General features: G+C 41.1%; 3 non-coding genes across 3 annotated transcripts; all 3 read left to right on the top strand.

The window, feature by feature from the left end:
* The first annotated feature begins 18,540 nt into the window (after positions 1-18,540).
* Trnat-cgu lies at positions 18,541-18,615 on the top strand. The gene has a single exon. It is a non-coding gene; the product is annotated as a tRNA-Thr (tRNA).
* Positions 18,616-18,840: 225 nt separating this feature from the next.
* Positions 18,841-18,915, top strand: Trnat-cgu. Its single transcript has one exon. It is a non-coding gene; the product is annotated as a tRNA-Thr (tRNA).
* Positions 18,916-19,432: 517 nt separating this feature from the next.
* On the top strand, positions 19,433-19,507 carry Trnas-cga. The gene has a single exon. It is a non-coding gene; the product is annotated as a tRNA-Ser (tRNA).
* The last annotated feature ends 4,106 nt before the right edge of the window (positions 19,508-23,613 follow it).

Below are 23,613 nucleotides of genomic sequence, written 5' to 3'. Positions count from 1 at the left end.
TCATTTAGACCTTCTTATTTACGATGAAACACAGAAATTGCATCGGAATTAAATACAAAAGGCACAATGCCGACTTAAGTACAAGAAGACTGACTCTTCTTACTGTCAACGTTTTGAACCATTCCTGTGACACTAGTCATAGAGTCCGATGCTTCACTCCAGGTTTACTATATACCTTGGACCTTCTTATCAACGATGAAACACAGAAATTGCATCGGAATTAAATACAAAAAGCACAATGCCGACTTAAGTACAAGAAGACTGACTCTTCTTACTGTCTACGTTTTGAACCATTCCTGTGACACTAGTTATAGATTCCGATGCTTCACTTAAGGTTTACTGTATCCCTTGGACATTCTTATTGACGATGAAACTCAGAAATTCCATCGGAATTAAATAGAAAATGCACAATGCCGACTTAAGTACAAGAAGACTGACTCTTCTTACTGTCAACGTTTTGAACCATTCCTGTGACACTAGTCATAGAGTCCGATGCTTCCCTTCAGGTTTACTGTATCACTTGGACCTTCTTATTGACGATGAAACACAGAATATGCATCGGAAATAAATACAAAAGGAACAATGCCAACTTAAGTACAAGAAGATTGACTCTTCTTACTGTCTATGTTTTGAACCATTCCTGTGCAACTAGTTTTGGATTCCGATGCTTCACTTCAGGTTTACTGTATCCCTTGGACCTTCTTATTGACGATGAAACACAGAAATTGCATCGGAATTAAATACAAAAGGCCCAATGCCAACATATGAACAAGAAGACTGACCCTTCTTACTGTCTTTGTTTTGCACCATTCCTGTGACACTAGTTATAGATTCCGATGCATCACTTCAGCTTTACTGTATCCCTCTGACCTTATTGCCGATGAAACACAGAAATTGCATCGGAATTAAATACAAAAGGCACAATGCCGACTTAGGGACAAGAAGACTGACTCTTCTTACTGACTATGTTTTGAACCATTCCTGTGACACTAGTTATAGATTCCGATGCTTCACTTCAGGTTTACTGTATCCCTCTGACCTTCTTATTGACGATGATACACAGAAGTTGCATCGGATTTAAATACAGAAGCCACAATGCCGACATAAGTACAAGAAGACTGAATCTTCTTACTGTCTATGATTTGATCCATTCCTTTGACACTAGTTATAGATTCCGATGCTTCACATCAGGTTTACTGTTTCCCTTGGTCCTTCTTATTGACGATGAAACACAGAAATTGCATCGGAATTAAATACAAAAGGCACAATGCCGACTTAAGTACAAGAAGACTGACCCTTCTTACTGACTATGATTTGAACCATTCCTTTGACACTAGTTATAGATTCCGATGCTTCACTACAGGTTTACTATATCCCTTGGATCTTCTTATTGACGATGAAACACAGAAATTGCATCGGAATTAAATAGAAAAGGCACAATGCCGACTTAAGTACAAAAAGACTGACTCTTCTTACTGTCTATGTTTTGAACCTTTCCTGTGACACTAGTTATAGATTCCGATGCTTCACTTCAGGTTTACTGTATCCCTCTGACCTTCTTATTGACGATGTAACACAGAAATTGCATCGGAATTAAATACAAAAGGCACAATGCCGACTTAAGTACATGAAGACCGTCTCTTCTTATTGACTATGATTTGAACCATTCCTGTGACACTAGTTGTAGATTCCGATGCTTCACCTAAGGTTTACTGTATCCCTTGGACATTCTTATTGACGATGAAACACAGAAATAGCATCGGAATAAAATACAAAAGGCACAATGAAGACTTAAGTATAAGAAGACTGACTCTTCTTACTGTCTATGTTTTGAACCATTCCTGTAACTATAGTTATTGATTCCAATGCTTCACTCCAGGTTTACTATATCCCTTGGACCTTCTTATTGACGATGAAACACAAAACTTGCATCGGAATTAAATACAAAAGGCACAATGCCAACATAAGGACATGAAGACTGACTCTTCTTACTGACTATGTTTGAACCATTCCTGTGACACTAGTTATAGATTACGAAGCTTCACTTCAGGTTTGCTGTATCCCTCTGACTTTCTTATTAACGATGAAGCTCAGAAATTGCATCGGAATTAAATAGAAAAGGCACAATGCCGACTAAAGTACAAGAAGACTGACTCTTCTTACTGTCTATGTTTTGAACCATTCCTGTGACACTAGTTATAGTTTCCGATGCTTCACTCAAGGTTTACTGTATCCCTTGGACCCTCTTATTGACGATGATACACAGAAATTGCATCGGAATTAAATAGAAAAGGCACAATGCCGTCTTAAGTACAAGAAGACTGACTCTTCTTGCTGAATATGATTTGAACCATTCCTGTGACACTAGTTATAGATTCCGATGCTTCACTTCTGGTTTACTGTATCCCTTGGACCTTCTTATTGGCGCTGAAACACAGAAATTGCATCGGAATTAAATACAAAACGCACTATGCCGTCTTAAGTACAAGAAGACTGACTCTTCCTACTGACTATGTTTTGTACCATTCCTGTGACACTTGTTATAGCTTCCGATGCTTCACTTCAGGTTTACTGTATCCCTCTGACCTTAATGCCGATGAAACGCAGAAATTGCATCGGAATGAAATACAAATGGCACAATGCCGACTTAGGGACAGGAAGGCTGACTCTTCTTACAGACTATGTTTTGAACCATTCCTGTGACACTAGTTATAGATTCCGATGCTTCACTCCAGGTTTACTATATCCCTTGGACCTTCTTATTGACGATGAAACACAGAAATTGCATCGGAATTAAATAGAAAAGGCACAATGCCGACTTAAGTACAAGAAGACTGACTCTACTTACTGTCTATGTTTTGAACCATTCCTGTGACACTAGTTATAGATTCCGATGCTTCACGTCAGGTTAACTGTATCCCTCTCACCTTCTTATTGACGGTGAAACACAGAAATTGCATCGGAAATAAATTAAAAAGGCACAATGCCGACGTAAGTACAAGAACAATGACTCTTCCTACTGTCTATGTTTGAACCATTCCTGTGACACTAGTTATGGATTCCGATGCTTCACTTCCGGTTTACTGTAGCCCTTGGACCTTTTTATTGACGATGAAACACAGAAATTGCATCGGAATTAAATACAAAAGGCACAATGCCGACTTAAGTACATGAAGACCGACTCTTCTTATTGACTATGATTTGAACCATTCCTGTGACACTAGTTATAGATTCCGATGCTTCACCTATGGTTTACTGTATCCCTTGGACACTCTTATTGACGATGAAACACAGAAATTGAATCGGAATTAAATACAAAAGGCACAATTCCGACTTAAGTGCAAGAAGACTGACTCTTCTTACTGTCTATGTTTTAACCATTCCTGTGACTATAGTTCTAGATTCCGATGCTTAACTCCAGGTTTACTGTATCCCTTGGACCTTCTTATTGACGATGACACACAGAAATTGCTTTGGAATTGAATACAAAAGGCACGATGCCGACTTAAGTACAAGTAGACTGACTCTTCTTACTGTCTATATTTTGAACCAGTCCTGTGACACTAGTTATAGGTTCCGATGCTTCACTTCAGGTTTACAGTATCATTTGGACCTTCTTATTTACGATGAAACACAGAAATTGCATCGGAATTAAATACAAAAGGCACAATGCCGGCTTAAGTACAAGAAGACTGACTCTTATTACTGACTATGTTTTAACCATTCCTGTGACACTAGTTATAGATTCCGATGCTTCACTCCAGGTTTACTATATCCCTTGGATCTTCTTATTGACGATGAACACAGAAATTGCATCGGAATTAAATAGAAAACGCACAATGCCGACTTAAGTACAAGAAGACTGAATCTTCTTACATTCTATGTTTTGAACCATTCCTGTGACACTAGTTATAGATTCCGATGCTTCACTTCAGGTTTACTGTATCACTTGGACCTTCTTATTGACGATGAAACACAGATATTGCATCGGAATTAAATACAAAAGGCACAATGCCGACGTAAGTACAAGAACAATGACTCTTCCTACTGTCTATGTTTTGAACCATTCCTGTGACACTAGTTATAGATTCCGATGCTTCTCTTCAGGTTTACTGTATCCGTCCGACCTTCTTATTGACGATGAAACACAGATATTGCATTGGAATTAAATACAAACGCACTATACCGACATAAGTACAAGAAGACTGACTCTTCTTACTGTCTATGTTTGAACCATTCCTGTGACACTAGTTATAATTTCCGATGCTTCACTTCAGGTTACTGTATCCCGTGGACCTTCTTATTGACGATGAAACACAGAAATTGCATCGGAATGAAATACAAAAGGCACAATGCCGACTTTAGTACAAGAAGACTGAATCTTCCTACTGTCTATGTTTTGAACTATTCCTGTGACACTAGTTATAGAGTCCGATGCTTCCCTTCAGGTTTACTGTATCACTTGGACGTTCTAATTGAAGATGAAACACAGAAAATGCATCGGAATTAAATACAAAAGGCACAATGCCGACTTAAGTACAAGAAGATTGACTCTGCTTACTGTCTATGTTTTCAACCATTCCTGTGACACTAGTTATAGATTGCGATGCTTCACTGCAGGTTTACTGTATCATTGGACCTTCTAATTGACGATGAAACACAGAAATTGCATCGGAATTAAATACAAAAGGCCCAATGCCGACTTAAGTACAAGAAGACTGACTCTTCATACTGTCTATGTTTGAACCATTCCTGTGACACGAGTTATAATTTCCGATGCTTCACTTCAGGTTACTGTATCCCGTGGACCTTCTTATTGACGATGAAACACAGAAATTGCATCGGAATGAAATACAAAAGGCACAGTGCCGACTTTAGTACAAGAAGACTGAATCTTCCTACTGTCTATGTTTTGAACTATTCCTGTGACACTAGTTATAGAGTCCGATGCTTCCCTTCAGGTTTACTGTATCACTTGGACGTTCTAATTGAAGATGAAACACAGAAAATGCATCGGAATTAAATACAAAAGGCACAATGCCGACTTAAGTACAAGAAGATTGACTCTTCTTACTGACTATGTTTTGAACCATTCCTGTGACACTAGTTATAGATTCCGATGCTTCACTTCAGGTTTACTGTATCCCTCTGACCTTCTTATTGACGATGAAACACAGAAATTGCATAGGAATTAAATACAAAGGCCACAATGCCGACTTAAGTACATGAAGACTGACTCTTCTTACTGACTACGTTTTGAACCATTCCTGTGACACTAGTTATAGATTCCTATGCTTCACTTCAGGTTTACTGTCTCCCTTGGACATTCTTATTGACGATGAAACACAGAAATTGCATCGGAATTAAATAGAAAAGGCACAATGCCGACTTAAGTACAAGAAGACTGACTCTTCTTACTGACTATTATGAACCATTCCTGTGACACTAGTTATAGATTCCGATGCTTCACTTCAGGTTTTTCTGTTTCCCTTGGACCATCTTATTGACGATGAAACACAGAAATTGCATCGGAATTAAATACAAAAGGCACAATGCCGACTTAAGTACAAGAAGGCTGACTCTTCCTACTGTCTATGCTTTGAACCATTCCTGTGGAACTAGTTTTTGATTCCGATGCTTCACTTCAGGTTTACTGTATCCCTCTGACCTTCTTATCGACGATGAAACACAGATATTGCATCGGAATTAATTACAAAAGGCACAATGCCGACTTAAGTACAAGAAGATTGACTCCTCTTACTGTCTATGTTTTGAACCATACCTGTGACACTAGTTTTAGATTCCGATGCTTCACTTCAGGTTTACAGTATCATACTGACCTTATTGCCGATGAAACACAGAAATTGCATCGGAATTAAATACAAAAGTCACAATGCTGACTTAAGTACAAGAAGCCTGACTCTTCCTACTCTCTATGCTTTGAACTATTCCTGTGACACTAGTTTTCGAGTCCGATGCTTCCCTTCAGGTTTACTGTATCACTTGGACCTTCTTATTGACGATGAAACACAGAAATTGCATCGGAATTAAATACAAAAAGCACAATGCCGACTTAAGTACAAGAAGATTGACTCTTCTTACTGTCTATGTTTTGAACCATTCCTCTGACACTAGTTATAGATTCCGATGCTTCACTTCAGGTTTACTGTATCCCTCTGACCTTCTTATTGACGATGAAATACAGAAATTGCATCGGAATTAAATACAAAGGGCGCAATGCCGACTTAAGAACAAGAAGGCTGACTCTTCTTACTGACTACGTTTTGAACCATTCCTGTGACACTAGTTATAGATTCCGATGCTGAACTTCAGGTTTACTGTGTCCCTTGGACCTTCTTACTGACGATGAAACACAGAAATTGCATCGGAATTATATAGAAAAGGCACAATGCCGACTTAAGTACAAGAAGACTGACTCTTCTTACTGACTAGTTTGAACCATTCCTGTGACACTAGTTATAGATTCCAATGCTTCACTTCAAGTTTACTGTATCCCTCTGACCTTCTTTTTGAAGATGATACACAGAAATTGCACCGGAATTAAATACAAAAGCCACAATGCCGACTTAAGTACAAGAAGACTGACTCTTCTTACTGTCTATGTTTTGAACCATTCCATTGACACTAGTTATAAATTCCGATGCTTCACTCCAGATTTAATGTATCTCTTGGACCTTCTTATTGACGTTGAGACACTGAAATTGCATCGGAATTAAATAGAAAAGGCACACTGCCGTCTTAAGTACAGTAAGACTGACTCATCTTACTGACTACGATTTGAACCATTCCTGTGACACTAGTTATAGATTCCGATGCATCACTTCAGGTTTTTCTGTATCCCTTGGACCTTTTTATTGACGATGAAACACAGGAATTGCATCGGAATTAAATACAAAAGGCACAATGCCGACTTAAGTACAAGAAGACTGACGCTTCTTAATGTCTATGTCTTGCAATATTCCTGTGACACTGGTTATAGATTCCGATGCTTCACTTCAGGTTTACTGTATCCCTCTGACCTTATTGCCGATGAAACACAGAAATTGCATCGGAGTTAAATACAAACGCACAATACCGACATAAGTACAAGAAGACTGACTCTTCTTACTGTCTATGTTAAAACCATTCCTGTGACACTAGTTATAATTTTCGATGCTTCACTTCAGGTTACTGTATCCCGTGGACCTTCTTATTGACGGTGAAACACAGAAATTGCATTGGAATGAAATACAAAAGGCACAATGCCGACTTAAGTACAAGAAGACTGACTCTTCCTACTGTCTATGTTTTGAACTATTCCTGTGACACTAGTTATAGAGTCCGATGCTTCCCTTCAGGTTTACTGTATCACATGGACGTTCTAATTGAAGATGAAACACAGAAATTGCATCGGAATTAAATACAAAAGGCACAATGCCGACTTCAGTACAAGAAGATTGACTCTGCTTACTGTCTATGTTTTGAACCATTCCTGTGACACTAGTTATAGAATCCGATGCTTCACTTCAGGTTTACTGTATCATTGGACCTTCTAATTGACGATGAAACACAGAAATTGCATCGGAATTAAATACAAAAGGCCCAATGCCGACTTAAGTACAAGAAGATTGACTCTGCTTACTGTCTATATTTTGAACCATTCCCGTGACACTAGTTATAATTTCCGATTCTTCACTTCAGGTTACTGTATCCCGTGGACCTTCTTATTGACGATGAAACACAGAAATTGCATTGGAATGAAATACAAAAGGCACAATGTCGACTTAAGTACAAGAAGACTGACTCTTCCTACTGTCTATGTTTTGAACTATTCCTGTGACACTAGTTATAGAGTCCGATGCTTCCCTTCAGGTTTACTGTATCACATGGACGTTCTAATTGAAGATGAAACACAGAAATTGCATCGGAATTAAATACAAAAGGCACAATGCCGACTTCAGTACAAGAAGATTGACTCTGCTTACTGTCTATGTTTTGAACCATTCCTGTGACTATAGTTCTAGATTCCGATGCTTCACTTCACGTTTACTGTCTCCCTCTGACCTTCTTATTGACGATGAAACACAGAAATTGCATCGGAATTAAATACAAAAGCCACAATGCCGACATAAGTACAAGAAGACTGACTCATCTTACTGTCTATGATTTGAACCATTACTTTGACACTAGTTATAGATTCCGATGCTTCACTTCAGGTTTACTGTAGCCCTCTGACCTTCTTATTGACGATGTAACACAGAAATTGCATCGGAATTAAATACAAAAGGCATAATGCCGACTTAAGTACATGAAGACCGTCTCTTCTTATTGACTATGATTTGAACCATTCCTGTGACACTAGTTGTAGATTCCGATGCTTCACCTAAGGTTTTCTGTATCCCTTGGACATTCTTATTGACGATGAAACACAGAAATTGCATCGGAATGAAATACAAAATGCACAATGCCGACTTAGGGACAAGAAGGCTGACTCTTCTTACTGACTATGTTTGAACCATTCCTGTGACACTAGTTATAGATTCCGATGCTTCACTTCACGTTTACTGTCTCCCTCTGACCTTCTTATTGACGATGAAACACGGAAATTGCATCGGAATTAAATACAAAATCCACAATGCCGTCATAAGTACAAGAAGACTGACTCATCTTACTGTCTATGATTTGAACCATTACTTTGACACTAGTTATATATTCCGATGCTTCACTTCAGGTTGACTGTTTCCCTTGGACCTTCTTATTGACGATGAAACACAGAAATTGCATCGGAATTAAATACAAAAGGCACAATGCCGACTTAAGTACAAGAAGACTGACTCTTCCTACTGTCTATGTTTTGAACCATTTCTGTGACACTAGTTATAGAGTCCGATGCTTCACTTGAGGTTTACTGTATCCCTTGGACCTTCTTATAGACGATGAAACACGAAATTGCTTTGGAATTGATTACAAAAGGCACGATGCCGACTTAAGTACAAGTAGACTGACTCTTCTTACTGTCTATACTTTGAACCAGTCCTGTGACACTAGTTATAGGTTCCGATGCTTCACTTCAGGTTTACTGTATCATTTAGACCTTCTTATTTACGATGAAACACAGAAATTGCATCGGAATTAAATACAAAAGGCACAATGCCGACTTAAGTACAAGAAGACTGACTCTTCTTACTGTCAACGTTTTGAACCATTCCTGTGACACTAGTCATAGAGTCCGATGCTTCACTCCAGGTTTACTATATACCTTGGACCTTCTTATCAACGATGAAACACAGAAATTGCATCGGAATTAAATACAAAAAGCACAATGCCGACTTAAGTACAAGAAGACTGACTCTTCTAACTGTCTACGTTTTGAACCATTCCTGTGACACTAGTTATAGATTCCGATGCTTCACTTAAGGTTTACTGTATCCCTTGGACATTCTTATTGACGATGAAACTCAGAAATTCCATCGGAATTAAGTAGAAAATGCACAATGCCGACTTAAGTACAAGAAGACTGACTCTTCTTACTGTCAACGTTTTGAACTATTCCTGTGACACTAGTTATAGAGTCCGATGCTTCCCTTCAGGTTTACTGTATCACTTGGACCTTCTTATTGACGATGAAACACAGAAAATGCATCGGAAATAAATACAAAAGGAACAATGCCAACTTAAGTACAAGAAGATTGACTCTTCTTACTGTCTATGTTTTGAACCATTCCTGTGCAACTAGTTTTGGATTCCGATGCTTCACTTCAGGTTTACTGTATCCCTTGGACCTTCTTATTGACGATGAAACACAGAAATTGCATCGGAATTAAATACAAAAGGCCCAATGCCGACATATGAACAAGAAGACTGACCCTTCTTAATGTCTTTGTTTTGCACCATTCCTGTGACACTAGTTATAGATTCCGATGCATCACTTCAGCTTTACTGTATCCCTCTGACCTTATTGCCGATGAAACACAGAAATTGCATCGGAATTAAATACAAAAGGCACAATGCCGACTTAGGGACAAGAAGACTGACTCTTCTTACTGACTATGTTTTGAACCATTCCTGTGACACTAGTTATAGATTCCGATGCTTCACTTCAGGTTTACTGTATCCCTCTGACCTTCTTATTGACGATGATACACAGAAGTTGCATCGGATTTAAATACAGAAGCCACAATGCCGACATAAGTACAAGAAGACTGAATCTTCTTACTGTCTATGATTTGATCCATTCCTTTGACACTAGTTATAGATTCCGATGCTTCACTTCAGGTTTACTGTTTCCCTTGGTCCTTCTTATTGACGATGAAACACAGAAATTGCATCGGAATTAAATACAAAAGGCACAATGCCGACTTAAGTACAAGAAGACTGACACTTCTTACTGACTATGATTTGAACCATTCCTTTGACACTAGTTATAGATTCCGATGCTTCACTACAGGTTTACTATATCCCTTGGATCTTCTTATTGACGATGAAACACAGAAATTGCATCGGAATTAAATAGAAAAGGCACAATGCCGACTTAAGTACAAAAAGACTGACTCTTCTTACTGTCTATGTTTTGAACCTTTCCTGTGACACTAGTTATAGATTCCGATGCTTCACTTCAATTTTACTGTATCCCTCTGACCTTCTTATTGACGATGTAACACAGAAATTGCATCGGAATTAAATACAAAAGGCACAATGCCGACTTAAGTACTTGAAGACCGTCTCTTCTTATTGACTATGATTTGAACCATTCCTGTGACACTAGTTGTAGATTCCGATGCTTCACCTAAGGTTTACTGTATCCCTTGGACATTCTTATTGACGATGAAACACAGAAATTGCATCGGAATGAAATACAAAAGGCACAATGAAGACTTAAGTATAAGAAGACTGACTCTTCTTACTGTCTATGTTTTGAACCATTCCTGTAACTATAGTTATTGATTCCAATGCTTCACTCCAGGTTTACTATATCCCTTGGACCTTCTTATTGACGATGAAACACAAAATTTGCATCGGAATTAAATTCAAAAGGCACAATGCCAACATAAGGACATGAAGACTGACTCTTCTTACTGACTATGTTTGAACCATTCCTGTGACACTAGTTATAGATTACGAAGCTTCACTTCAGGTTTGCTGTATCCCTCTGACCTTCTTATTAACGATGAAGCTCAGAAATTGCATCGGAATTAAATAGAAAAGGCACAATGCCGACTAAAGTACAAGAAGACTGATTCTTCTTACTGTCTATGTTTTGAACCATTCCTGTGACACTAGTTATAGTTTCCGATGTTTCACTCCAGGTTTACTGTATCCCTTGGACCCTCTTATTGACGATGATACACAGAAATTGCATCGGAATTAAATAGAAAAGGCACAATGCCGTCTTAAGTACAAGAAGACTGACTCTTCTTGCTGAATATGATTTGAACCATTCCTGTGACACTAGTTATAGATTCCGATGCTTCACTTCTGGTTTACTGTATCCCTTGGACCTTATTATTGGCGCTGAAACACAGAAATTGCATCGGAATTAAATACAAAACGCACTATGCCGTCTTAAGTACAAGAAGACTGACTCTTCCTACTGACTATGTTTTGTACCATTCCTGTGACACTAGTTATAGCTTCCGATGCTTCACTTCAGGTTTACTGTATCCCTCTGACCTTATTGCCGATGAAACGCAGAAATTGCATGGGAATGAAATACAAATGGCACAATGCCGACTTAGGGACAGGAAGGCTGACTCTTCTTACAGACTATGTTTTGAACCATTCCTGTGACACTAGTTATAGATTCCGATGCTTCACTCCAGGTTTACTATATCCCTTGGACCTTCTTATAGACGATGAAACACAGAAATTGCATCGGAATTAAATAGAAAAGGCACAATGCCGACTTAAGTACAAGAAGACTGACTCTTCTTACTGCCTATGTTTTGAACCATTCCTGTGACACTAGTTATAGATTCCGATGCTTCACGTCAGGTTAACTGTATCCCTCTCACCTTCTTATTGACGGTGAAACACAGAAATTGCATCGGAAATAAATTAAAAAGGCACAATGCCGACGTAAGTACAAGAACAATGACTCTTCCTACTGTCTATGTTTGAACCATTCCTGTGACACTAGTTATGGATTCCGATGCTTCACTTCCGGTTTACTGTAGCCCTTGGACCTTTTTATTGACGATGAAACACAGAAATTGCATCGGAATTAAATACAAAAGGCACAATGCCGACTTAAGTACATGAAGACCGACTCTTCTTATTGACTATGATTTGAACCATTCCTGTGACACTAGTTATAGATTCCGATGCTTCACCTATGGTTTACTGTATCCCTTGGACACTCTTATTGACGATGAAACACAGAAATTGAATCGGAATTAAATACAAAAAGCACAATTCCGACTTAAGTGCAAGAAGACTGACTCTTCTTACTGTCTATGTTTTGAACCATTCCTGTGACTATAGTTCTAGATTCCGATGCTTAACTCCAGGTTTACTGTATCCCTTGGACCTTCTTATTGACGATGACACACAGAAATTGCTTTGGAATTGAATACAAAAGGCACGATGCCGACTTAAGTACAAGTAGACTGACTCTTCTTACTGTCTATATTTTGAACCAGTCCTGTGACACTAGTTATAGGTTCCGATGCTTCACTTCAGGTTTACAGTATCATTTGGACCTTCTTATTTACGATGAAACACAGAAATTGCATCGGAATTAAATACAAAAGGCACAATGCCGGCTTAAGTACAAGAAGACTGACTCTTCCTACTGACTATGTTTTAACCATTCCTGTGACACTAGTTATAGATTCCGATGCTTCACTCCAGGTTTACTATATCCCTTGGATCTTCTTATTGACGATGAAACACAGAAATTGCATCGGAATTAAATAGAAAAAGCACAATGCCGACTTAAGTACAAGAAGACTGACTCTTCTTACATTCTATGTTTTGAACCATTCCTGTGACACTAGTTATAGATTCCGATGCTTCACTTCAGGTTTACTGTATCACTTGGACCTTCTTATTGACGATGAAACACAGATATTGCATCGGAATTAAATACAAAAGGCACAATGCCGACGTAAGTACAAGAACAATGACTCTTCCTACTGTCTATGTTTTGAACCATTCCTGTGACACTAGTTATAGATTCCGATGCTTCTCTTCAGGTTTACTGTATCCGTCCGACCTTCTTATTGACGATGAAACACAGAAATTGCATCGGAATTAAATACAAACGCACTATACCGACATAAGTACAAGAAGACTGACTCTTCTTACTGTCTATGTTTGAACCATTCCTGTGACACTAGTTATAATTTCCGATGCTTCACTTCAGGTTACTGTATCCCGTGGACCTTCTTATTGACGATGAAACACAGAAATTGCATCGGAATGAAATACAAAAGGCACAATGCCGACTTTAGTACAAGAAGACTGAATTTTCCTACTGTCTATGTTTTGAACTATTCCTGTGACACTAGTTATAGAGTCCGATGCTTCCTTTCAGGTTTACTGTATCACTTGGACGTTCTAATTGAAGATGAAACACAGAAAATGCATCGGAATTAAATACAAAAGGCACAATGCCGACTTAAGTACAAGAAGATTGACTCTGCTTACTGTCTATGTTTTCAACCATTCCTGTGACACTAGTTATAGATTCCTATGCTTCACTTCAGGTTTACTGTCTCCCTTGGACATTCTTATTGACGATGAAACACAGAAATTGCATCGGAATTAAATAGAAAAGGCACAATGCCGACTTAAGTACAAGAAGACTGACTCTTCTTACTGACTATTATGAACCATTCCTGTGACACTAGTTATAGATTCCGATGCTTCACTTCAGGTTTTTCTGTTTCCCTTGGACCATCTTATTGACGATGAAACACAGAAATTGCATCGGAATTAAATACAAAAGGCACAATGCCGACTTAAGTACAAGAAGGCTGACTCTTCCTACTGTCTATGCTTTGAACCATTCCTGTGGAACTAGTTTTTGATTCCGATGCTTCACTTCAGGTTTACTGTATCCCTCTGACCTTCTTATCGACGATGAAACACAGATATTGCATCGGAATTAATTACAAAAGGCACAATGCCGACTTAAGTACAAGAAGATTGACTCCTCTTACTGTCTATGTTTTGAACCATTCCTGTGACACTAGTTTTAGATTCCGATGCTTCACTTCAGGTTTACAGTATCATACTGACCTTATTGCCGATGAAACACAGAAATTGCATCGGAATTAAATACAAAAGTCACAATGCTGACTTAAGTACAAGAAGCCTGACTCTTCCTACTCTCTATGCTTTGAACTATTCCTGTGACACTAGTTTTCGAGTCCGATGCTTCCCTTCAGGTTTACTGTATCACTTGGACCTTCTTATTGACGATGAAACACAGAAATTGCATCGGAATTAAATACAAAAAGCACAATGCCGACTTAAGTACAAGAAGATTGACTCTTCTTACTGTCTATGTTTTGAACCATTCCTCTGACACTAGTTATAGATTCCGATGCTTCACTTCAGGTTTACTGTATCCCTCTGACCTTCTTATTGACGATGAAATACAGAAATTGCATCGGAATTAAATACAAAGGGCGCAATGCCGACTTAAGTACAAGAAGGCTGACTCTTCTTACTGACTACGTTTTGAACCATTCCTGTGACACTAGTTATAGATTCCGATGCTGCACTTCAGGTTTACTGTGTCCCTTGGACCTTCTTACTGACGATGAAACACAGAAATTGCATCGGAATTATATAGAAAAGGCACTATGCCGACTTAAGTACAAGAAGACTGACTCTTCTTACTGACTAGTTTGAACCATTCCTGTGACACTAGTTATAGATTCCAATGCTTCACTTCAAGTTTACTGTATCCCTCTGACCTACTTTTTGAAGATGATACACAGGAATTGCATCGGAATTAAATACAAAAGGCACAATGCCGACTTAAGTACAAGAAGACTGACGCTTCTTAATGTCTATGTCTTGCAATATTCCTGTGACACTGGTTATAGATTCCGATGCTTCACTTCAGGTTTACTGTATCCCTCTGACCTTATTGCCGATGAAACACAGAAATTGCATCGGAGTTAAATACAAACGCACAATACCGACATAAGTACAAGAAGACTGACTCTTCTTACTGTCTATGTTAAAACCATTCCTGTGACACTAGTTATAATTTTCGATGCTTCACTTCAGGTTACTGTATCCCGTGGACCTTCTTATTGACGGTGAAACACAGAAATTGCATTGGAATGAAATACAAAAGGCACAATGCCGACTTAAGTACAAGAAGACTGACTCTTCCTACTGTCTATGTTTTGAACTATTCCTGTGACACTAGTTATAGAGTCCGATGCTTCCCTTCAGGTTTACTGTATCACATGGACGTTCTAATTGAAAATGAAACACAGAAATTGCATCGGAATTAAATACAAAAGGCACAATGCCGACTTCAGTACAAGAAGATTGACTCTGCTTACTGTCTATGTTTTGAACCATTCCTGTGACACTAGTTATAGAATCCGATGCTTCACTTCAGGTTTACTGTATCATTGGACCTTCTAATTGACGATGAAACACAGAAATTGCATCGGAATTAAATACAAAAGGCCCAATGCCGACTTAAGTACAAGAAGATTGACTCTGCTTACTGTCTATATTTTGAACCATTCCCGTGACACTAGTTATAATTTCCGATTCTTCACTTCAGGTTACTGTATCCCGTGGACCTTCTTATTGACGATGAAACACAGAAATTGCATTGGAATGAAATACAAAAGGCACAATGCCGACTTAAGTACAAGAAGACTGACTCTTCCTACTGTCTATGTTTTGAACTATTCCTGTGACACTAGTTATAGAGTCCGATGCTTCCCTTCAGGTTTACTGTATCACATGGACGTTCTAATTGAAGATGAAACACAGAAATTGCATCGGAATTAAATACAAAAGGCACAATGCCGACTTCAGTACAAGAAGATTGACTCTGCTTACTGTCTATGTTTTGAACCATTCCTGTGACACTAGTTATAGAATCCGATGCTTCACTTCAGGTCTACTGTATCATTGGACCTTCTAATTGACGATGAAACACAGAAATTGCATCGGAATTAAATACAAAAGGCCCAATGCCGACTAAAGTACAAGAAGACTGACTCTTCATACTGTCTATGCTTTGAGCCATTCCTGTGACACTAGTTATAGATTCCGATGCTTCATTCCAGGTTTACTGTATCCCTTGGTCCTTCTTATTGACGATGAAACACAGATATTGCATCGGAATTAAATACAAAAGGCACAATGCCGACTTAAGTACAAGAAGACTGGCCCTTCTTACTGACTATGCTTTGAACCATTCCTGTGACACTAGTTATAGATTCCGATGCTTCACTTCAGGTTTTTCTGTAACCCTTGGACTTTCTTATTGTCGATGAAACACAGGAATTGCATCGCAATTAAATACAAAAGGCACAATGCCGACTTAAGTACAAGAAGACTGACTCTTCCTACTGTCTATGTTTTGAACCATTCCTGTGACACTAGTTATAGATTCCGATGCTTCACTTCAGGTTTACTGTTTCCCACTTACCTTCTTATTGACGATGAAACACAGAGAATGCATCTAAATTAAATACAAACGGCACAATGCCGACTTAAGTACAAGAATGTTTCCAGAATGAGGTTTTAACTCTGCAGCGGAGTGTGCGCTGATATGAAACTTCCTGGCAGATTAAAACTGTGTGCCCGACCGAGACTCGAACTCGGGACCTTTGCCTTTCGCGGGCAAGTGCTCTACCAACTGAGCTACCGAAGCACGACTCACGCCCGGTACTCACAGCTTTACTTCTGGCAGTACCTCGTCTCCTACCTTCCAAACTTTACAGAAGCTCTCCTGCGAACCTTGCAGAACTAGCACTCCTGAAAGAAAGGATATTGCGGAGACATGGCTTAGCCACAGCCTGGGGAATGTTTCCAGAATGAGATTTTCACTCTGCAGCGGAGTGTGCGCTGATATGAAACTTCCTGGCAGATTAAAACTGTGTGCCCGACCGAGACTCGAACTCGGGACCTTTGCCTTTCGCGGGCAAGTGCTCTACCAACTGAGCTACCGAAGCACGACTCACGCCCGGTACTCACAGCTTTACTTCTGCCAGTACCTCGTCTCCTACCTTCCAAACTTTACAGAAGCTCTCCTGCGAACCTTGCAGAACTAGCACTCCTGAAAGAAAGGATATTGCGGAGACATGGCTTAGCCACAGCCTGGGGAATGTTTCCAGAATGAGATTTTCACTCTGCAGCGCAGTGTGCGCTGATATGAAACTTCCTGGCAGATTAAAACTGTGTGCCCGACCGAGACTCGAACTCGGGACCTTTGCCTTTCGCGGGCAAGTGCTCTACCAACTGAGCTACCGAAGCACGACTCACGCCCGGTACTCACAGCTTTACTTCTGCCAGTACCTCGTCTCCTACCTTCCAAACTTTACAGAAGCTCTCCTGCGAACCTTGCAGAGCTAGCACTCCTGAAAGAAAGGATATTGCGGAGACATGGCTTAGCCACAGCCTGGGGAATGTTTCCAGAATGAGATTTTCACTCTGCAGCGGAGTGTGCGCTGATATGAAACTTCCTGGCAGATTAAAACTGTGTGCCCGACCGAGACTCGAACTCGGGACCTTTGCCTTTCGCGGGCAAGTGCTCTACCAACTGAGCTACCGAAGCACGACTCACGCCCGGTACTCACAGCTTTACTTCTGCCAGTACCTCGTCTCCTACCTTCCAAACTTTACAGAAGCTCTCCTGCGAACCTTGCAGAACTAGCACTCCTGAAAGAAAGGATATTGCGGAGACATGGCTTAGCCACAGCCTGGGGAATGTTTCCAGAATGAGATTTTCACTCTGCACCGGAGTGTGCGCTGATATGAAACTTCCTGGCAGATTAAAACTGTGTGCCCGACCGAGACTCGAACTCGGGACCTTTGCCTTTCGCGGGCAAGTGCTCTACCAACTGAGCTACCGAAGCACGACTCACGCCCGGTACTCACAGCTTTACTTCTGCCAGTACATCGTCTCCTACCTTCCAAACTTTACAGAAGCTCTCCTGCGAACCTTGCAGAACTAGCACTTCTGAAAGAAAGGATATTGCGGAGACATGGCTTAGCCACAGCCTGGGGAATGTTCACCGGGCGTGAGTCGTGCTTCGGTAGCTCAGTTGGTAGAGCACTTGCCCGCGAAAGGCAAAGGTCCCGAGTTCGAGTCTCGGTCGGGCACACAGTTTTAATCTGCCAGGAAGTTTCATATCAGCGCACACTCCGCTGCAGAGTGAAAATCTCATTCTGGAAACATTCCCCAGGCTGTGGCTAAGCCATGTCTCCGCAATATCCTTTCTTTCAGGAGTGCTAGTTCTGCAAGGTTCGCAGGAGAGCTTCTGTAAAGTTTGGAAGGTAGGAGACGAGGTACTGGCAGAAGTAAAGCTGTGAGTACCGGGCGTGAGTCGTGCTTCGGTAGCTCAGTTGGTAGAGCACTTGCCCGCGTAAGGCAAAGGTCCCGAGTTCGAGTCTCGGTCGGGCGCACAGTTTTAATCTGCCAGGAAGTTTCATATCAGCGCACACTCCGCTGCAGAGTGAAAATCTCATTCTGGAAACATTCCCCAGGCTGTGGCTAAGCCATGTCTCCGCAATATCCTTTCTTTCAGGAGTGCTAGTTCTGCAAGGTTCGCAGGAGAGCTTCTGTAAAGTTTGGAAGGTAGGAGACGAGGTACTGGCAGAAGTAAAGCTGTGAGTACCGGGCGTGAGTCGTGCTTCGGTAGCTCAGTTGGTAGAGCACTTGCCCGCGTAAGGCAAAGGTCCCGAGTTCGAGTCTCGGTCGGGCACACAGTTTTAATCTGCCAGGAAGTTTCATATCAGCGCACACTCCGCTGCAGAGTGAAAATCTCATTCTGGAAACATTCCCCAGGCTGTGGCTAAGCCATGTCTCCGCAATATCCTTTCTTTCAGGAGTGCTAGTTCTGCAAGGTTCGCAGGAGAGCTTCTGTAAAGTTTGGAAGGTAGGAGACGAGGTACTGGCAGAAGTAAAGCTGTGAGTACCGGGCGTGAGTCGTGCTTCGGTAGCTCAGTTGGTAGAGCACTTGCCCGCGAAAGGCAAAGGTCCCGAGTTCGAGTCTCGGTCGGGCACACAGTTTTAATCTGCCAGGAAGTTTCATATCAGCGCACACTCCGCTGCAGAGTGAAAATCTCATTCTGGAAACATTCCCCAGGCTGTGGCTAAGCCATGTCTCCGCAATATCCTTTCTTTCAGGAGTGCTAGTTCGCAGGAGAGCTTCTGTAAAGTTTGGAAGGTAGGAGACGAGGTACTGGCAGAAGTAAAGCTGTGAGTACCGGGCGTGAGTCGTGCTTCGGTAGCTCAGTTGGTAGAGCACTTGCCCTCGAAAGGCAAAGGTCCCGAGTTCGAGTCTCGGTCGGGCACACAGTTTTAATCTGCCAGGAAGTTTCATATCAGCGCACACTCCGCTGCAGAGTGAAAATCTCATTCTGGAAACATTCCCCAGGCTGTGGCTAAGCCATGTCTCCGCAATATCCTTTCTTTCAGGAGTGCTAGTTCTGCAAGGTTCGCAGGAGAGCTTCTGTAAAGTTTGGAAGGTAAGAGACGAGGTACTGGCAGAAGTAAAGCTGTGAGTACCGGGCGTGAGTCGTGCTTCGGTAGCTCAGTTGGTAGAGCACTTGCCCGCGAAAGGCAAAGGTCCCGAGTTCGAGTCTCGGTCGGGCACACAGTTTTAATCTGCCAGGAAGTTTCATATCAGCGCACACTCCGCTGCAGAGTGAAAATCTCATTCTGGAAACATTCCCCAGGCTGTGGCTAAGCCATGTCTCCGCAATATCCTTTCTTTCAGGAGTGCTAGTTCTGCAAGGTTCGCAGGAGAGCTTCTGTAAAGTTTGGAAGGTAGGAGACGAGGTACTGGCAGAAGTAAAGCTGTGAGTACCGGGCGTGAGTCGTGCTTCGGTAGCTCAGTTGGTAGAGCACTTGCCCGCGAAAGGCAAAGGTCCCGAGTTCGAGTCTCGGTCGGGCACACAGTTTTAATCTGCCAGGAAGTTTCATATCAGCGCACACTCCGCTGCAGAGTGAAAATCTCATTCTGGAAACATCCCCCAGGCTGTGGCTAAGCCATGTCTCCGCAATATCCTTCCTTTCAGGAGTGCTAGTTCTGCAAGGTTCGCAGGAGAGCTTCTGTAAAGTTTGGAAGGTAGGAGACGAGGTACTGGCAGAAGTAAAGCTGTGAGTACCGGGCGTGAGTCGTGCTTCGGTAGCTCAGTTGGTAGAGCACTTGCCCGCGAAAGGCAAAGGTCCCGAGTTCGAGTCTCGGTCGGGCACACAGTTTTAATCTGCCAGGAAGTTTCATATCAGCGCACACTCCGCTGCAGAGTGAAAATCTCATTCTGGAAACATTCCCCAGGCTGTGGCTAAGCCATGTCTCCGCAATATCCTTTCTTTCAGGAGTGCTAGTTCTGCAAGGTTCGCAGGAGAGCTTCTGTAAAGTTTGGAAGGTAGGAGACGAGGTAATGGCAGAAGTAAAGCTGTGAGTACCGGGCGTGAGTCGTGCTTCGGTAGCTCAGTTGGTAGAGCACTTGCCCGCGAAAGGCAAAGGTCCCGAGTTCGAGTCTCGGTCGGGCACACAGTTTTAATCTGCCAGGAAGTTTCATATCAGCGCACACTCCGCTGCAGAGTGAAAATCTCATTCTGGAAACATTCCCCAGGCTGTGGCTAAGCCATGTCTCCGCAATATCCTTTCTTTCAGGAGTGCTAGTTCTGCAAGTTTCGCAGGAGAGCTTCTGTAAAGTTTGGAAGGTAGGAGACGAGGTACTGGCAGAAGTAAAGCTGTGAGTACCGGGCGTGAGTCGTGCTTCGGTAGCTCAGTTGGTAGAGCACTTGCCCGCGAAAGGCAAAGGTCCCGAGTTCGAGTCTCGGTCGGGCACACAGTTTTAATCTGCCAGGAAGTTTCATAAGTACAAGAAGACTGACTCTTCTTAATGTCTATGTCTTGCACCATTCCTGTGACACTAGTTATAGATTCCGATGCTTCACTTCTGGTTTACTGTATCCCTCTGACCTTATTGCCGATGAAACACAGAAATTGCATTGGAGTTAAATACAAAAGGCACAATGCCGATTTAGGGACCAGAAGACTGACTCTTCTTACTGACTATGTTTTGAACCATTCCTGTGACACTAGTTATAGATTCCGACGCTTCACTTCAGGTTTACTGTATCCCTCTGACCTTCTTATTGACGATGAAACACAGAAATTGCATGGGAATTAAATACAAAAGCCACCATGCCGACTTAAGTACAAGAAGACTGACTCTTCTTACTGTCTATGATTTGAACCATTCCTGTGACACTAGTTATAGATTCCGATGCTTCTCCTCAGTTTAATGGTTCCCTTGGACGTTCTTATTGATGATGAAACACAGAAATTGCATCGGAATTAAATACAAAAGGCACAATGCCGACTTAAGTACAAGAAGACTGACTCTTCTTATTGTCTATGTTTTGAACCATTTCTGTGACACTAGTTATAGAGTCCGATGCTTCACTTCAGGTTTACTGTATCCCTTGGACCTTCGTATTGACGATGAAACACAGAAATCGCATCGGAATTGAATACAAAAGGCGCAATGCCGACTTAAGTACAAGAAGACTGACTCTTCTTACTGACTATCATTTGAACTATTCCTATGACACTAGTTATAGATTCCGATGCTTCACTTCAAGTTTCCTGTATCCCTCTGACCTTCTTATTGACGATGAAATACAGAAATTGCTTCGGAATTAAATACAAAAGACACAATGCCGACTTAAGTACAAGAAGACTGACTCCTCTTACTGACTATGTTTTGAACCATTCCTGTGACACTAGTTATAGATTCCGATGCTTCACTCCCGGTTTACTATATCCCTTGGACCTTCATATTGACGATGAAACACAGAAATTGCATCGGAATTAAATAGAAAAGGCACAATGCCGACTTAAGTACAAGAAGACTGACTCTTCTTACTGTCAATGTTTTGTACCATTCCTGTGACACTAGTTATAGATTCCGATGCTTCTCCTCCGGTTTACTGTATCCCTCTGACCTTCCTATTGACGATGAAACACAGAAATTGCATCGGAATTAAATACAAAAGGCACAATGCCGACTAAAGCACAAGAAGACTGACTCTTCTTACTGTCTATGTTTTGAACCATTCCTGTGACACTAGTTATAGATTCCGATGCTTCATTCCAGGTTTGCTGTATCCCTTGGTCCTTCTTATTGACGACGGAACTCAGACATTGCATCGGAATAAAATACAAAAGGCACATTGCCGACTTAAGGACAAGAAGACTGACTCTTCTTACTGTCTATGTTTTGAACCATTCCTGTGACACTAGTTATAGATTCCGATGCTTCATTCCAGGTTTACTGTATCCCTTGGTCCTTCTTGTTGACGATGGAACTCAGACATTGCAGCGGAATAAAATACAAAAGGCACATTGCAGACTTAAGGACAAGAAGACTGTCTCTTCTTAGTGGCTATGTTTTGACCATTCCTGTGACACTAGTTATAGATTCCGAAGCTTCACTTCAGGTTTACTGTATCCCTCTGACCTTCTTATCGACGATGAAACACAGAAATTGCTTCGGAATTAAATAGAAAAGGCACAATGCCGACTTAAGTACGAGAAGACTGACACTTCCTACTGTCTATGCTTTGAACCATTCCTGTGACACTAGTTATAGATTCCGATGCTTCACTCCAGGTTTACTGTATCCCTTGGACCTTCTTATTGACGATGAAACACCGAAATTGCACCGGAAATAAATACAAAAGGCACAATGCCGACTTAAGTACAAGAAGACCGACTCTTCTTACTGACTATGTTTTGAACCATTCCATTGACACTAGTTATAGATTCCGATGCTTCACTTCAGATTTACTGTATCCCTTGGACCTTCCTATTGACGATGAGACACCGAAATTGCATCAGAATTAATTACAAAAGACACAATGCCGACTTAAGCATAGAAAGACTGACTCTTCCTACTGTCTATGATTTGAACCATTCCTGTGACACTAGTTTTGGATTCCGATGCTTCACTTCAGGTTTTCTGTGTCCCTCTGAACTTCTTATTGACGATCAAACACAGATATTGCATCGGAATTAAATACAAAAGGCACAATGCCGACTTAACTACACGAAGACTGACTCTTCCTACTGTCTATGTTTTGAACCATTCCTGTGACACTAGTTATAGATTCCGATGTTTCACCTCAGGTTTACTGTATCCCTCTGACCTTATTGACGATGAAACACAGAAATTGCATCGGAATTAAATACAAAAGGCACAATACCGACTTAAGTACAAGAAGACTGACTCTTCTTACTGTCTACGTTTTGAACCATTCCTGTGACACTAGTAATGGATTCCGATGATTCACTTCAGGTTTACTGTATTATTTGGACTTTCTTATTGACGATGAAACACAGAAATTACATCGGAATTAAATACAATAGGCACAATGCCGACTTA

The sequence above is a fragment of the Schistocerca piceifrons genome, chromosome 5 (genome assembly GCF_021461385.2).
Source record: "Schistocerca piceifrons isolate TAMUIC-IGC-003096 chromosome 5, iqSchPice1.1, whole genome shotgun sequence".
Taxonomy (NCBI): Eukaryota; Metazoa; Arthropoda; class Insecta; order Orthoptera; family Acrididae; genus Schistocerca; species Schistocerca piceifrons.
The sequence above is the reverse complement of the archived record's forward strand: the minus strand, read 5'-3'. Positions and strand labels throughout refer to the sequence as shown.